Source organism: Cyprinus carpio, unplaced genomic scaffold (genome assembly GCF_018340385.1).
Source record: "Cyprinus carpio isolate SPL01 unplaced genomic scaffold, ASM1834038v1 S000006747, whole genome shotgun sequence".
NCBI lineage: Eukaryota > Metazoa > Chordata > Actinopteri > Cypriniformes > Cyprinidae > Cyprinus > Cyprinus carpio.
In genome coordinates, this window is record NW_024879346.1 from 219,618 (window position 1) to 238,066 (window position 18,449).

General features: G+C 36.3%; 1 pseudogene; it reads right to left on the minus strand.

Moving 5' to 3' along the window:
• The window catches only part of LOC109098251, a 95,464-nt pseudogene that overhangs the window by 54,950 nt on the left and 22,065 nt on the right, over nucleotides 1-18,449 (minus strand).

Genomic DNA, 18,449 nt, shown 5'->3' on the forward strand with positions numbered 1-18,449 from the left:
GAGAAAGAGAGAGAGAGAGAGAGAGAGAGATCGCACCGGCTCTGTGTGCATCCTCTCTTAATTAAAATCCTCTAATGCGGCATGCTGAACGTTGAGAGTGGACCAATCACAGAGCTTCGTTCTCAACATCAATATTGAACAGCAGCATCTCCTAAAGTCCTCTCTCTGGAGGGCAACAGTGTGCTTGTCTAATGACTGACAGCCATAACAAACACCAAGCCTTCATTACACTAATTCTTAGCCACCTATTTCATCAATCAGTACACCACATTATCCTGTCTCACCCACTAAAGACAAATGATATCCACAGACAATACCTGTTCCTTTTACATGACCAGTGCATTCAATTCCAAAGCTTTCAACAGTTCCTCTAGTCTGATGCTGTACATTGTCATGTTGTTTAGATCTATAAGCGGCTTGTTACTCATGCTTGTTAAGGCAAGCATCTCTATAATTATTGCTCATACTTAGGGTTAGTGATTTGAACAAGTATTAAGTATTAAGCTTCAATGTTTAACTCATGCCACTGCTAAATGATGCTTAATGATACCTCAAATTTAGCGACTAGTAGGTGAGTGTCTATTACTTTTCTAAAGAAGAAGACTTCGATTTTTTTCTTTGTGGACGATAATGATTAAAAAGACTTGCATTGAAAGAGGAACCTAAGCCTTAACTAGGTACTTGAAGATTATAGAGGAGATGGACTTATTGATTGGGCTTGCAAGCAACCAATTAGCAACCACCACCAACACTCTAGCAACCTGCTGAACCACACCCTAGCAACCACACAGAACCCCTAGCAACTACAATTATTTTTTATATATGTATCTATATCTGTGTGAAATCAAAGTAAAAAAGTCTGGAGAGTTTATATGCCTGACTGGATTCTAGGGAATTCTGGCCTGGTTGCTAGGCATTTATTTATACATTTAGATGTTGCTAGAGTGTTGTGGCTGGGTGGCTAAATGTATCTAGTGTGATACATTGTTGCTATGTGTGGCTAGAGTGTTGTGGCTGGTTGCTAAATGTTTCTAGGGTGAATGATATACTGTTGCTACATGTGTCTAGGGTGTTGTTATGCATTTATTTATAAATGTAGGTGTTGCTAGAGTGGTTGCTAGGCTTTTATTTATACATTTAAGTGTTCAAGGATGTTTTAGCTGGTGGTTAGGTTGTTCTGGTTGGTTTCAGTTACATCTAGGGTGGTCTGTCTTTTTGCAAGGAGTGGCTATCAAAAACTAAGGAGTTGGTTTCCTTGTTGCTAGGCATTGTTAAGGTCTTCTAGTTGCTTGTTAGTTGTTGCAGGATGGTTCTAGATGGCACTAGGCTGTTCTAATTATTGTTAGGCATGTTAGCGACTTCTAACCGATTGCTAGGGTGTTCTGGTTGGTTTTTAAGTGTATCTAGGGTGATTTATCTTATCGCAAGGAGTGTCTTGGGTGTTATGGCTGGTTGCTAGGTATATTTTTATACATTTTGGTGTTGCAAGGGTGTTGTAGTTGGTTGGTAGGTTGTTCTGATCTTCTGGTTGTTAGGTGTTGTTAGGTTGCTTTAGATGGTACTAGACTTGTTCTGACTTATTATTAGGATTATTGCTTATTCTGAGTGGTTTCTATGAGTATCTCTACATGAGTTTTTGGATGGTTTCTGTGCATGTTATTTTAACATTTAGATGTTGCTAGGGTGTTCTGTCTGGTTGCTATAGTCTTCTGACTGTTTTCTAGGTTTGATCTTGGGTTATCTGTTTTTTCTAGGAGTGGCTATGGTGTTTTTTTTACTGGTTGTTAGGTGTTGCTAGGTTGCTCTAGGTGTAACTAGGCTATTTTGACTGCACTAGAAACTAGTCTAGGGTGATCCGCCTTGTTGCTAGGAGTGTCTGGGTTTTTTTGGCTGGTTTCTAGGGTGTACTGGCTGGTTTCTAGGAAATGTATTCATACATTTAGGTGTTTCTAGGCGGTTCTAGCTGGTTGCTAGGGTCTTCTGACTGTTTTCTAGGTGTATCTAAGGTTATCTGTTTTGCTAGGGGTGGCTAGGATTGTTTGCTTGGGTATCTAAAGTGATCACTCTTTCTGCTAGGAGTGTCTGGGGTTTTTGGCTGGTTGTTAGGCATTTAATTATGTTACATTGTTGCTAGGGTGTTCTAGCTGGTTGCTACAGTCTCTGTATATAGGGGACGTGACGTGTGATGTGGTTGTTGCTAGAAATGTCTAGGGTTTTTTAGTTGGTTGCAAGCCATTTAATTATACATTACAGTGCTGCTACGGTGTTCTATCTGGTTCTAGCCAGTTACAGGCATATCTTTTTGCCTTGTTGCTAACAGAGCAATTCTCATCAGCATCATTAGCATTTTGTGTCATGTGACTTTTTAGATGGATTGGCTCATTGTTTGCAACTGAATGATTTCCATCTGTGGCCAAAGTAGCCTTAAGTAATGACACACATTATGGATTAGGCAGTACAAACGTGATCTGTAACACTTAAAGGTACGTATAGATCAGTATAGCCACTGCTGTGAATGGAGGTAATCATGGCTGCCGGCAGAGGGAGGTGGTGGCAGAAGGCATGTGATAACCTGGGAGTGTGTTTCCAGCCAGGTAACTGTGAGAAAACACCATTTACTGAGTAGATGTAGTGCATAAATCATCTACTCTTCCCATCCCTCCTCCTAAATTGCTTTTTCTCTTTTTCCTATCTTTCTTTTCCCTCAACCCCCTACTTTTGTGCCCCCCTCCTTCTTTTTTCCTCTCACTCCCTCTCTCTCTCTCCATCTCATTTCCCCTCCTTCATTTCATCCTCCTCTCCTCTCTCATTTACTGCCGGCCAGCCCTCCATCACCCTCTCTCTCAGTGTGCAGACATCACTGCCATATTGGGACAGTGACACCGCCATTAATCAATTTAGCAAACACCACGGGCTGATCTGCACACAGTGTCACGCACATGTGCACATGCCAAAACATTCAGGACGAGTATCTACAATTCATTCACCTCGATCCGGACCTGTGGAAGTCAAGGTCATGCTGTCCCGTGGGGAATCCATATGTAATCTCAGGCGGTGACATGTGGGATTATGCATGTCTGTATGATACAATCCCGCTTCCCTACGGTTTTATTAAATTAATTTTTCATATTTAGCATATGCATATGCAAAGCATACAGGGGCTCTCATCTGTGAGTGCTGTGTGAAAGACAGTATCATTTACAGGATGTACAGCTCTTTGTGCACTCAATACTGCCATCTTTTGATATGATTTTAGTATCGCATTACCAAGATTAACTTGTCTAATGCTGCCCCCTTCAGGTTAGTAAAGGAACTTACTGACTGCTGAATGAAATGCTGCCCCCTTTTGACAGGATCTTTTGATATGATTTTAGTATCGCATTACTGATTGGGGAAATTCAGTTTTCAACAATTAACTGAATGTTGCATTTAAATAAAAATATATTATAATTGTTCTAATTTATATGAAACGCAATTAGCTGAATTTTACAGTGCTTTTTGGCTGACTTAATTACACTTTCAGGAAAAAGGTACAGTGACAGCTTTTGTACCTTTTATCCGAGAGTATAATTAAGTGGGCCAAAAAGCACTCTAAAATTCAGCTAATTGCAATTCATATAAATTTAAACGATAATATTTTTATAATATTTTTTATTTAATTGAAATTAACAAACCATATTTCAAAACCAGTAATATAAATAAATAAATAAATAAATAAAAGCAATTGTAAAAAATGTAAAAAAAAATAATAATAAAAATGAAATTACTTACTATTTTACTGTGTGTTGGAAATATGGGTAAAAATATACTGCTGAATGTACTGACATGCATTTGTGGTAAACTAAAATGTACATTGATATAATGTACATTATATTCAAACTTTTATGTCATCTATTCAAATATAGAGTAATTGTAATTAATGTACTGATGAAGTTGCAATTTAGTACATTTAAAAATATGTGACCCTGGACCACAAAACCACTCTTAAGTCGCTTGGGTATATTTGTAGCAACAGCCAAAAATACATTGTATGGGTCAAAATTGATTTTTCTTTTATGCCAAAAATCATTAGGATATTAAGTAAAGATCACGTTCCATGAAAATATTTGGTAAATTTCCTTCTGTAAATATATTAAAACTTAATTTTTGATTAGTAATATCCATTGCCAAGAATGTCATTTGGACAAATTAAAGGTGATTTCTCAGTATTTTGATTTTTTTTGCACTTTCAGATTGCAGATTTTCAAAAAGTTGTATCTCGGCCAAATATTCTCTTATCAAGTTCCTAACAAACCATGCATCAGTGGAACGCTTATTTATTCAGCTTTCAGGAAGATTTATAAATCTCAATTTCAAACAATTGACCCTTATGGCTGGTTTTGTGGTCCATGGTCATAAATATTAATGTTAAATGTAAAAACTCTCTTTATAAGTACACCTAAGTGGCCTTGTATTCATTAATATTATCTGTGAGTACAGATTCGAAGTACACTCAGTGCAAAGTCAGTACAATTAAGCGCACCTCTTTTTCACAGGGGTTCTTAGTTGCTAAAGAGCACTGGTGTATCTGGTGTAAAAGTGGAGGGGACTAGGTTGTGGCGAGGATGGTGGGTCGTGAAGTTGTCATGGCAACCACCATACACTTCCCTTTACTGGATGCACTGGAAAAAGTAGCTAGAAGCAGGAAATATGTACATATAAATTAATTTGTACGGAACATCAGGCTTCAGTGTCAGCTCTCACTCATTCGTGCGCATTTTATGTTAGTTGTTTGTGACTGGACACATAATGTACAGTAGTCGCATAATGCCAACAGTGCATGTGCAGCAGTGGTACAGTAGGTGTGGAATGGGTTCGGCAGTGTATGTATGTTGCTAAGCTGTCTCCTGAATCAAGTTCGCATCAATGATCATTATTCAGATAAAAATATTTTCTTTGAACTCAGTGCAGACTCTGATTTCTGCAATAGAACACAATTTAAGGCAGAATTTTCACAGCCAAGCAATCTTTGTTGTCATTAACACACAGTATGTCTATTCCAAAAGCATTCTATTCTATTTATGCCTTAAATATATAGAATTGTTAACTTCTGGATAATTATTTCATGTAATTTGTGTGCTTAACTCATTCATTCATTCATTCATTAGAGTAGTATATTTAATCTAAATGTGTAAATATATTGTTTTTTTTTACTTCATCTCGATTCCATAATATAAGAGTGTGTATGATCCAGAGTGAGTGGTGTTGCACATAATTACATTGGATATTGTTTATAAATCTTGATATGTGTGGGACAAGGTTTTAAGGATCAGGCCTGTCTTACTGTCACAAAAGTATTTTGTGTTACATCAATAAATTACATTATGAAGAACAACAGATTTTTTCAATGGTTTTCAAAAGGTGGAGGGGACAGAATCAACTTTGGCAAAAAGTTGTAGGGACATGTCCCACCTGTCGACAAAAAAAACCATCACCTCTTGGGAATTTGGTGTAAAATGGAAATCCCAAGTTGTGGGATTCTTCTGTTTGGAGACTTCTGGATTATTAGTCCTTTTATAAAGTTTTAGTTTATTGCAAAGTAACAATGGCCTTCTCAGTAATTACAATACTGGTCTTATACATAAGAAACACAAAACATTCTTACCTGTATAATGTCTGTCATCTACATTAGAAGCATAACACAGGAGAAAGAGAATAACAGAATTATAAGTAATGAATAAAATATAAATCTGCTCTGAGTTTGAAAGCACACAATCACACTAGGACTCACAGTGGCAGACGGGTTTGGGTGAGTCCCACTTGCCCAGTTTAGTGCACTGAGTGCTGTTTCTGCCCACCAGGAGGAAACCCTCCAGACAGCTGTAGTGCAGTATGGTGCCCTCCACCGATGGGCCTGGAGGGTGAACGGTCACACGGCCGTTCTCCAGAGACGTCCACACCCGTGCACACGGCAGCACTGAAGAGCACACACATGCCACAGCGAAGAGTCAGTTATACAAATATATGCTTTTCACAAACTAATCCTTCAACACATCAATGATGCTTCAAAAACTGCTGTGTTGACTAGATGCTAAAAGGTGGTTTTATATATTTGTTTAGGATCTATGTTTCATGTGAGCAGACTGGAATCTTGCTTGTTCTTCTGTATCTTCAGGATACACTAATTTTTAAAAGTTTAGGGTCAGTGAGATATACAGCTAGGAGGAATTCAATCAAAAGCGACAGTAAAGATAATGATAATGCTACAAAAGATGTGGAAATGGAAGGTTAAGTCGAGCACCGTTGTATTGTGGGATATAGTATTCCATGAATTCTGGAAATGGAAGGTTTATTGTATCAGAATTGTATTGTGTTATGTAGTTTTTCATGAGTTTGATGTATTTTCCTGTAATTTATATGCCAGAATATTTATTTTTTATGGTTGTTATATTTTCTAATATTTATTTATTTTTTTTAGTGCTTTTTTTTTCTGATCGCTTTAGTTTTGTTTTATTTGGGTGAGTTTTATATTTGTTTATTTTTTTTTATTTTTATTTATTTTTAGTCACTTCATTCTGAGGTAGAGTTAATGTATGGTAATTTTAATTATCTTAATTCAAGAACAGATGTCAAAGAGAAGTTATGAATTAGAAAGATATGGCAGGTAAACATACACTTGTGACTTGCTACAAAAACTGACATATTTTTTGATATTTTAAGACATGTCTGTCTGGTTTCCTGATAAACAGGTTTCCTACAGTTCACACCAAAAGAGTGACAAAACACCTACATCATTTACTTATGCATTTATCACCCAGCATGACACGACGGTAGGCTTTGGTGCCATATTTGCGTGATCTAATGCACAATCTGCTTTCAAATGCTCTGCTCTTCAACATCTCTTCAAATTTAAAGCACAGACGTATTCTGAATTTGAATGAATTCAACGAAAAATGAGATACATTACACTTAATTCTACTGGATGAGCTGTATCAGTATTAAAAGCTCATGTAAAATTGCCAAAGTTGCTAGCTAACTAAATTAACGTCAATGAAAAATGAGATACATTATACTTAATTCTACTGGATGAGCCATGTGCAGACTAAAACAACAGCAGAAATAAAATTGCACAAATATAATAAATAATAATAATAATAAACAATGGCAAACTAAACTAAAATGAAAACTGTAAATATAAAAATAAAAGCTTATTCAATATATTAATAAATAGCATAACGGTATATATAAATAAAATTAATATAATATAAATTAATCTTAATAATTAACTGGATCTTATAAATTACAATGGATCTATGGAATCAAACACTTCTTCTCTAACTCACATTTCACATTTCCAATTCAAAAATGATACTTTACACTACTCACTAGTTCATTTAGACCTCATTTGCAGGTCAGCGTGACTTTCCTCTTTTTTTAGTGAGCTTACAAGAGATGAAGCTCCCACATGAATGTTTATGGCATCACATCACTGACCTAAAGCAATGTTTTAATTATTTTTATTTGTGAAGATGGATGAACTTGACACCAGGCTATAAAGTTACTGCACAGAAAGCTAAAAAAGTAATAAACGTGCAAACAATTCACTTTCACTCAAGTCTGTTTTATCTAGACACATTTTAGACCTCTGCAGATAACAAAAGGAAGAGTTGAACTTACAGCATTTGCTGCGCTGGTTCAGGTCAGTCCATGTGCCGTCAGGGAGACACTTCCTGACCTTTGGTCCCACGATCACTCTGTTCCCTCTGCAGATATACTCGATTTCATAATCCACCGGCAACACCTGAACACTGCGGATCTGCATGCAGACAGAGAGAAATTTATATTTTCTAATAAACTGAATACTAACCTCAATATTAAATTGAATAAATAATAATAAAGACATTTATAATGTTACAAAAGATTTATTACAAATAAATGCTAAACTTTAATTCATCAAATAATACTGAAATAAATTAACACAGCTTGCACAAAAATATGAAGCAGCACAAATGTTTTCGACATTGATAATAATAATAAATGAGCAGTAAATCAGCATATTAGAATGATTTCTGAAGGATCATGTGACACTGAAGACTGGAGTAATGTTGCAATGGTACATTTTAAAATATATTAATATAGAAGAACAGTTCTTTTTAATTGTAATAATATCTCAAGATGTTACTGTTTTGACTGTATTTTTAATCAAATAAATGCAGCCTTGTTGAACATAAGAGACTTTTAAAAACATACAGTAAACAGTAGTTTCCACTTGTCACATCTATCCCCCTAGACACATACAGATACGCATATTTAATATAATAAATGACTGATAAATTCAATCTTCACACCTGTTCCTGTGTCAGACCCCTGTATCTGATCCCTCCGTCTCTTGGCGGGCGAATGATAGCACAGCCTGATGGAAAAGATGTGTAAATAATCAAAAGATAATCATGCTTTCTGAAGGGTGTCTTTGAATCATACTAATACACTCACAGAAAATGCTACCACCATTTATCACAAACTGCAAAACTCATTTTGACCATTAGATGGAGGACTCTCCTTTCTGAACATGTGAGCAGAAAAAATAGGGACAGCCATGACAGAAGCTCCAGTGAAGCCTGAGTCCTTTATTCATACAATTCGCTATTCCTGCCAATATGATTAAACAGGATGGCTATATATATATATATATATATATATATATATGTGTATATATATATATGTGTGTATTATATATATATATATATGTATGTATATATATATATATATATATGTATGTATATATATATATATATATATATATATATATATATATATAATTGAACTACCTTCACATTGGCTTCACTAGTGGAGCCTATTGTAATCACAAACTACAAATGTAGCCATATATAATAATAATAAACTCAAGAGTGCTAATTTTTCAGTATGCTGTGGATTTGCTGTCAGAATAAAAGAGCGGCCTTGCTGTTACAGCCAGGTTCACCTACAGTGTCAGCAGCTATAATTACAGCCATCGCCAAGCCCAGAGCCCAGGGGCAAGACAGACCAGCACGACTGCGTGCACTTGTGTGTTCACACGTGCATGTGTGTTTGTTAGTGTCATTTTGTGTGTGAGGGTATTTTTAGGGACAAAAACATGAGCAGCATTATCAAAATCAAATGCTGCCATTGGCTTGCTGTTCGCAGCTTTGAAGAGTCGTCTGAAATGCTGCCTTTACAAAGAACCGAAATAAGTTTAAGTTTGAACTGAATTACTAACAGGAAGTGAACACAAAAAACTACTAACTGAAATAGAAATAATTGAAATCTAAATAATAAATCTAGTTATATAAAAAATAAAAATGACTACAGCAAATACTGTAACAAAATTACTCTAAAATAAGCTAATTTAAAACATTAATAAAAACTAAAACACTATATAAATGCCTTAGACATATACTGTATATGTTTATACAGGTATGTACATACAAATGTGCAACTGCACCAAATTGCATATTTTTGCTCAGTTTTTTTTTTTCATTAAAAAAATTACTATTATTTCATACATCAGATTTTACAGGGTTAAAGTAGGAATGCAACATCTTACAATTATAACTGCTATAATAAATACATAGTATGTACATGTGGAACAGAAGTGTAAAATAAAGTGCTACCGTACTTACTATATGTGGTGAAGCCAGTAAATTATGCATAATTAGAACTAACCCTAAACCTATATTAAGTACATGTAGTTAATTAATATTACTTAGTACTTATTTGTGTAATTACACTGTACACATTGAGTTTGGTTACAACCATAGACAACCGTATTATACAACTGAATTTCCTCCTAAACACATGAGAATGTAACAACTAAAGTGTCATGAAATCTGTGAAATTAGTGATTTAGTGCATAAACAAAACATGGTACCTCAGTAGACTAATATGTCTCCATCGTTAGTCCTAATGTCAAATGTCAAAAATAGTTGACAGCTATTAGGTTAAAACTGTTGGCTTCCATGTTTCTTGTTTACTATACCACTGACACATAGCGTTGGCTATAGCTATTGCTTTGTTCGGTTATCACTCCTAAAACTTTGCAGTGTGTATATGTTTGATTTATAATGACAGATCAGGAGATGCACTATGACAAGGGATATTCCACAGGCTTTTATTGCTTTTCAACAGGCCATAGAACAGGGAGAACCTAAAAAACATAGGCATAACTTCCATTAAACTGTAAAGAATCAGCGAAACATTCACTCTATATGAACAATTATGAATAAAAAGAATTTTCAAAAAACTGGGTATGATGAGGTGACATTATTCTACTCACCCTTCAACTACTGATCATTAAAAGGAAATTTGAAAGTGTGAAAACATTAACAAATTACTTTCAACATGAATTACCATAAAAGCTTGATTATGTCCGCAGCAATGTTACGGAGGCGTTAAATTTCACTGTAGTAGTATATGTCTTTATTACATAACGATTATATTTGAAAGCATCAGGGAGAAAACAAACCTGGAAAGAGACATGAGGATTTGGAGAGGAAAACAAGAGATTCTTAGTTCATTCCAATTAATTATTCATGGTTTGTATCATGAATTAATTCGGGAGAGCAGACAACAAATGTGCAGTATATGTTATCTTTTTTCATACTGTTACAACAGAATACAAAAAGAAAATAGAAAGTAATCAGGAGAAAAAAAATAATGCAGTGGAGTGAGAGAAGCTCTTGCCATTGACATTATTGTTATATCACGTCACATAGCATTACATTATTCTCCTGACTTGAAATAGAATATGAATGAAAATGTATAGCTCATTTAGTCAAACTGACGGATACGGATTATTTGTAGCACAACTTTATGATCTGAAATGGTTTTTTTTAGTCTTTTTGAGTGGAACTTCTCCAAACCCAAAGTGCCTCCCATAATTTAAAACGTACCTAGGCTCTATTTTTTAAATAATAATAATAATTTCAAAAATAAAAATGACAAAAACACATAACAAAAAATAGTATTGTTAAGTGTTTTTTTTTCTATAATATTACAAATTAATTCCTATATGTAACATTATTTAAAAGAAAAACACAAATTACAACTGAAAACAGGAAATACACATGAAATAAGCATTTATTAAAAAGTTACACAAATCCACATATTAAAAAAGAGCACACACATACACACAGGCTTCAGCTCTCTCTATTACCTGTGGTTGTATTACGTGAGGCCACGGCAAGTGAAAAAGACCCGAGGAGTAGTGACAGAATAAACCAGAGGGCCATTATTCCACCTGCAGAATGAGAGAAAGAGAGAGGCACTGTCAGAGGAGGAATGAGTGAGTGTGAAAACAGAGGGTGGAGAGTGTGATTGTGAGATGAGTGTGAGAGGGGTTCCTGAAGGACGAGAGGAGAAAGGAAACTGGTGGAGGTTGAGAAACAGAAGGGCGGCGAGGAACAGATCAGAAACGGCACTTGCGGACAGACGGCCCTTTTGAAATCTCTGAACAGCTGATCTCCTCTTCAAGATTCACAGTTAGTCTACCACGACTGTCCAAATGAGTCACTCGAAGCAGGGTGCCTTCCATTGCTCAGCCTACAGATCTGCTAATATCTGCATCAAGGTGCGAGCACTGCCCAGCCTTCCCCGTCAATATTCCCTTTCCGCCTAGCTGCTTTCTGACTCAGACACGCCAACAAGCATCACGGCTGGTGTAGATGGAGGAGGGCAAGATGAATGATAGCTGCTTTTTCAGTCAATGGGTATTGTGTATTTATTGGTGTTGTTTGTGATGACATGGGTCCCATTTTACTTGTAGCAGCATATGTATAGCAACTGAGATACATATACAGCATGCACTTAAGCCTTGAATTTAATTAGCTGAGTGGCCTTTCTAAAATTATAACATATTTTAAATGCACTTTTTTTTGCGATTCTTTCTATATATTACACTGTTAAGGCAGAAGAAGGCAATTGACTCAACCAATTCATTCAATACTCATTCAGGGCAGGAGTTATTGAATGAATGACTCTAAAAATGATTAATCCAATAACACAGATTCATTCAGGAACGAAAACAAAGCACTGTCTTGATGAGTGAGTCATTAAATTATTGACTCTTTCAAACCAATTCCTTTAACAACACTTGATTCAATTCAGGAACAAAAGAAGCAAATGTCTTTATTAATATGTAACTGAATTATTTACTCAACTGATTCATTCAACAACACTAATTCATTCAGGAATGAAACAGATGGCTGTGTTTATTACTGAGTCATTGTATCGTTCACTTAATCAATTAGTTTGAAAACACTGATAGAAAACAAGCAACTATCTTTACGAGTAAGTTATTGAATCATTGGCTCACTTGATTTATTTAACAACACTGATTTAATGAAACAAGTAACTGTCTTTATGAGTGAGTGAGTGAGTCAATGAATCATTCACTTAACTGATTTTTTCAAAAACACTGATTCATTCAGGAATGAAACAAGCGAATGCCTTTATGAGTGAGTCAATGAATCATTCCCTCAAGTGACTCATAAACCACTCTGATTCATTCAGGAACAAAATCCCTCACTGCTGTGCTCGGATATGCATGACGATTGATTCTGATTTCCATTCAACAAAAAATAAACAAAATAACTAGACATACTGTGTATGAAATGTGGCTGAATTAAGAAAATCTTCCAGCAATGAAAATTGTAATTTTGTGTTATTTTTTAACAGCTGGCGAGTAACTCAAGTTTTTTCTTACAGTTGGAGCTTGGCAAGTGTTAATTTTGAACCTTGTTGACAACATTAAAAGGTTCATTGAAAGCAAGATGTAATAGCAGGGCATGTTCATGTTCATAAGCCCCAATAATGAGTGTGGAATTGCAGGGAAGCAAAAGAGAAACTTGCTTCAAAGAGCTGAAAAACCATAGAGAGACAAATCTGGGACATAGAGCACGTAAACCGCCAACTTCGTATGAGGAACTGGGGCCAACGCACACACACATGCTCACATTAACTCACACACAATATGATTAGACAGCCAACAATCAACTAGGACTAATCTATATAAATTAATTTCACCCAAATGATATGCTAATTTGAAATACAGGTAGCAAAGCAGGAAGACTCGACTCCACCAGAAGGCTTTACACTTTCTGTGCTGCAAATACAATGGAAGCAATTTCTAGAGATTATTCACGGCTTCTAACTGTTCTCAAAGGAGTATGAACGAGAATATGAGCCATAACACATTTCATCCCACACTATAAAAGCAGATGAGGGCTTTCCGTCGTGGGGAGCGCTATAAAGACGGTCTTCACATGAAAGGCAGGTTAGGATTAACTTAGTGGATTTAGGCAGCACAAGGAATGATTTTCATGAATGCAGTGAACATATGGAGTTGCTGTACAGCCTTGGCAGAAAAAAAAAAAGAAAAAAAAGAAAAAAAAAAACAGAACGAGGGAGAGAAAGAGAGCTAGTGTGCTGCCTTGCAGTCTACTGCTTACATTGGCAGCTGTCTTCTAAGGGGCTGTGCACACAGGACTTGTTCTTGCGTTTTGTCTGCACTAATTGTTGGTCTATGGGAAATAAGGAGTTGGCAAACATCTTTGTCCGTTACAGCACGTCTCACACCACAAGCGTGCAATTTTTAAGATGTCAAGATAAAATAGTTTACACCATGCAGCACTTGTAAATCAGTGTGGGTTTAAAAACAATGGCACAACCGGATGAACATGAGCACTGCTTACACGTAAACATTTCAAGTGTTTTTCGGGTAGTTGATGTCCATGAGGTTTTTTAATTAATATCAGTATTTTAGATTCAACTTATACAAAAGTGTATAAAAAAGTATGTTTAGGAAAGCCATTTATTATCATTTTTAAAACACTTTTTGCCTTCAATGGTTTTATTTTAAATGGTCCCGCAGTGTGACAAATGAACATTTTAAAAATGCAAATATTTCATGTAGTCTTTCAAATTATATCAGCTCATTAAAACTGCACGCATAATACATAGCAAAATGCCAGAACAACAAATTGCAAGAAGTATTTGATGTCAAGTAAGCTACCCATTAGCAAAGGTGTATGGGAGTTAATGCTGCTATAAAAGTGCCTTCTGTTGAATTCTGTCATGCTCCGTCTAGCTGTTTTTAATGCTAGGATGTGTCCTGTGTGCATGGGCCCTAAGGCATCATCCTAATAGAAATGTAAACACATACAGTAAGTGACTGATTTAAAATGCTCTATATAAACACACACACCGTATAAAGAGTTCCTCATGTGAAGCACACAAGAGTTTGAGGTTAGCATGCTGCTAAGCTAACAAAGGGATACTTTAATAAGCATTAAAAGCACACAAAATATTTGGTAAAATTATTTAACTTTTGATTTTATTTAACTTTTTTTTTATCAATACTATGCAATACTGGATGAAATATAGGTATTTTTTTCTTGACTCATCCACCATTTTTTTCTCTTAGAGTTTGTCACAATGCATTCTGAAATTGTAATTCATGTAATTCTGTTTTAGAATTCGCCCAAAGTGAGGCATACTATTGCTGACTAACATTAAGGAACAATGAAGCTAATGAAAAGCCACTTGCTGTGCAGGGTGAATGTATTGTACACACACAAACACACACAGTCTGACAGTGGCATGAAGACTGGGCTCCACCTGAGGCGGAAAGGAAAAAACTGACGACTTGGTAGCAGGCTCTTTCTCATCTATCTCCTCCTCTTTCTAACATGTTCCCTCTCTCTCTGGCTTGCTTTTTTTTATAGGCCAGCATTGTTTCTTTTATTGCGTTCTTCCAAAATCACTGCTATCAATTTCTCCTTCCTCCTATTCAGTCTTCTTTTATCTCTCTACAGAGCAATTAACTCTCAATCTTTCCCCCCCCTCCATCTTTGAGTAACTGGCTTGTCTCATGAAAACAACAAATCTTTCACTCAAACGGTTTCTCACACCATACACTCATTATAGTGTATCTAGTGCAGCAGCTTGATTGCATGCAAAATGCTGAAATCACACCCATAACCCCTGCACATTTTCGATTTACACCACCTTATAAAAACACCTATATTTCAAGACAAAAGGTACCCAAAGGTACCATTTTAGGCATTGGTCATTGAGAACGACATACTGTTTGCCCTACTAATCTAAAAAAACTGGTGTGGTAAACGTCCTCCTGCTTTGAATATGGTGGCTACAGCCCTGGCATGCACACATTCATCCACATTCACTTGGTAAATGACAGGTGACAATCTCTATATGGACACTGAAAGCAAAGCACATCTCTTTTTGACTGGAAACCAAAGCCGAAAACTGCCTAATTCTGTTGCTAGGCAACCATTCATGTACCCTCCTTCCATTTGCTCTTTGACTGCTCTCAGACTTTCTTGATGTTTTAACCCCCGGTGACACGCTGTCTCCCCCACGCCTCTGTAAAAACGAACCCTCTCACCCATCTGACTGCAGAGGTGATGAGTGAACTCGCTGCAGTGTATCATCAGCGCTTCATCTAGCGTGAATGTGTGGATTAGCTGTTTGCACCTGTGCAGCTAATATTACCCACCATAGAAATAGTATAAGCATATAAATAAGCATGAAATGTGGGATTTAAAAAGGGCAGGGCTTAAACTGTCAGAAAAAATTGGTATTTTCGGTATATAGCAGCTTATCACTTGGTCAGTAACATAAAAAGGTCAACTTTGTACCTTATGTACCATTTAAAGGTGAATAGTAGTACCTTAGAGTAGTAATATGTATACTTAAAGTGATAGTTCCCCCATAACCATTGACTTACATAGTATGAAAAAAAAAAAAAAAAACATTATGAAAGTCAGTGGCTACCGTCAACTGTCTGGTTATCAACATTCTTCAAAACTATCTTCATTTACGTTCAAAAGGAAGAAAGAAACTCATAAAGGTTTGGAACAACTTGAGGGTGCGTAAATGCAGGCCAGGTTCTACGGGGGTGCTAGAGGGTGCTAAGCACCCTCAAACAAAATCAAAAGCACCCTCAGTTAAAGCTATACTAATGGTATTTTATTGCAGATTTGGCAAACTATCCAGTGCGTTATGGTTTGTGCTCTGGAGATCGGTTTCTGTTTCAACGTGTATTTGCAGCGTTGAGCAATGGAGCTAATCACAGACATGTCTGTTGATTTTTTGAATCAGAGGCCTTTCAGTTAGAATCCCCTCAAATCTCGTTTTTTGTTGAGGTATTGTGTTCAGCACAATGTCTGTTGATTTAAACAAAGTGTTGGCGTGATGTAAACAAGAGATTCGTTGTGCAGCGTAGAGAACTTTATTGATAATGAGAATCTGAGATCACCATGAATTACAGTGGAGCCGGGCCTATGTAAATGATGACAGATTTGGTGAAAACTATCCCTTTATGGTACTATTATGAACATTTTTTAAGCCTTCTAAGGGTGCTGCCCCAATGATAAGTGGTTGTGCTTCTAAAGGTACAATTTTCACACATTTTTTTTTTCAGACACAGTGTAGCAGCATTGACACTGGATCTAACAGATCCATATGATTGGATTAAAGTAGATTTTTACATTGTCTGAAGAAAATGTGAGCAGTGTTTTCCAGCACAATACTTGCTTCTCAGTTGCTAAGGTGTTCTGAGTGTTTTTTAGCACAATACTATGTGATTACTAAGGGGTCCTAGGTGGTTTCTAGGACATTTTGGGTGGTTTGTAGGTGGAACTGCTTGCTGTTCCAAGTTAAAAGAGTCCACCCTAAAGACAAAGTATAGTTCCCTTGTTTGTGTTCCAGTCTGTGGGCCGTAATTTTCTCTCTTCAGCACATTCTGTTGATGTCCATGCACACATCTGTGTACAGCCTGATTTTTGTGTCCAGACTTGTGCCAACAATAGTGAATGTGCGAGTGATTTGACCACTTTAAAACAAAGGTCCACTAGTGCGCACCAGTGTACCCACACTCACTTGGTCAATGGAGTATGCTTTGAAAGGCTTGTGTGCTCAGCTGTGTGTGAGACAGAGCGGAACATGGAAAATAAAAAGTACACCTGGGCCTTTAGGTCTGTGATATTCTGGTCTCTAGATAACTTGCTGGAAAAAAAAAAAAAAAAAAACTAAGCTGGTTTTGCTGTTGTTTGCAGGTCCCAGCCTGGCCAAGCAGGTGTTTAACTGGGTGAAAATAGCTGAAAAGTGCCCACAACAGCAAAGACCAGAGTCTCTAACATCTAGTTTGCCTCTTTGAGTGCAGGGCAATGAGATTTACCTGCACGGCTCTTACCAGCTGGTCTATATTACACTCACCTCAATAAACCCCACTCTTCGGGTCACGGCCCCAATGTGAGTAAGAGGCATGATTTCTTTCTAAAACAGTTACATGCAAACCCACCCCAAAGCTTATTTCACAAGTCAGCTCGATCACATACAGTAGTTACCTCAGAAGAAAAGTTCAGACGCCATGGATTCTGTTCAGACTTCAGAAATATCATTGATGGATCTGATTGTGACAAACAGTTATGCTATTTTTCAGGATGTACAACCGTTACTTTTTATTTTGATAGTCTATGTTAGACTTTCTACTAGCAGTAACAGTAGACATTGTACCATTATAACTTTTCATCTGCATGCCAACTGCCAGTCATTGGAGTATTAGAAGACTGTCTATTTCATATCTAACACTTTATTTTCATGGTCCCCCAACAGACATGCAAGTACTTTGTACTTTGCAAGTACATATCAACTTCTACTAACCCTAAAACTAACAGTCTACTAATAGTGTAATGAGAGTTTGACTATCAAGATAAAGTGTTACCCAACGCTATACTCTGCTATACTCATTTGATATGTATACAATTTTTTTAATACACTGATTACAGGTGTTATTCCACCACCATTGGGTTATTTATTTATTTTAATTTTAAGTGTTAATTTTTTAGTTTTTATATTAGTAAAGCAAGTTACTTTGTTTTCCAATTTATTCACTGACACCTCTCTTGTCACCGTTTTGAGAGAAATTGGGAGTGAGGTGCAGAGGCAGAGGCACTTAATTCAGCCTGAGGCTTATTAATTTCACTTTTGATGTGAAAGGGCCTTTACAGTTGCCAAAACCTTTTGGGGGTTTTTGTTATTAAAAACAAATAAGCAAGCACAGCCCAAGTAAAAAAAAAAGAGTAAAATGTAATGCATTAATTTCCATAAAAAGTAATGCAATTCGTTACTTTTTTATGGCGTAACGCAATATTGCAATGCATTACTTTTAAAGTGCCCCGATTATGCCATTTTTAAAGTTCCTAGTATTGTTGTGGGAGTCTCCTACAATAGGTTTACATGCATGCAAGGTCAAAAAAAAAACGCTAGTTTTCTCAAAATATGCATTTAATATCATCTCATTTTACAATGATTCTCAAACTATTCGTTCTAATTGTAAACAGTTCTAAGATTCAGTCTCACTAAACCACTTTCTGTGAGCCTCCTTTGCTCTGACTGGTCAGATGGCC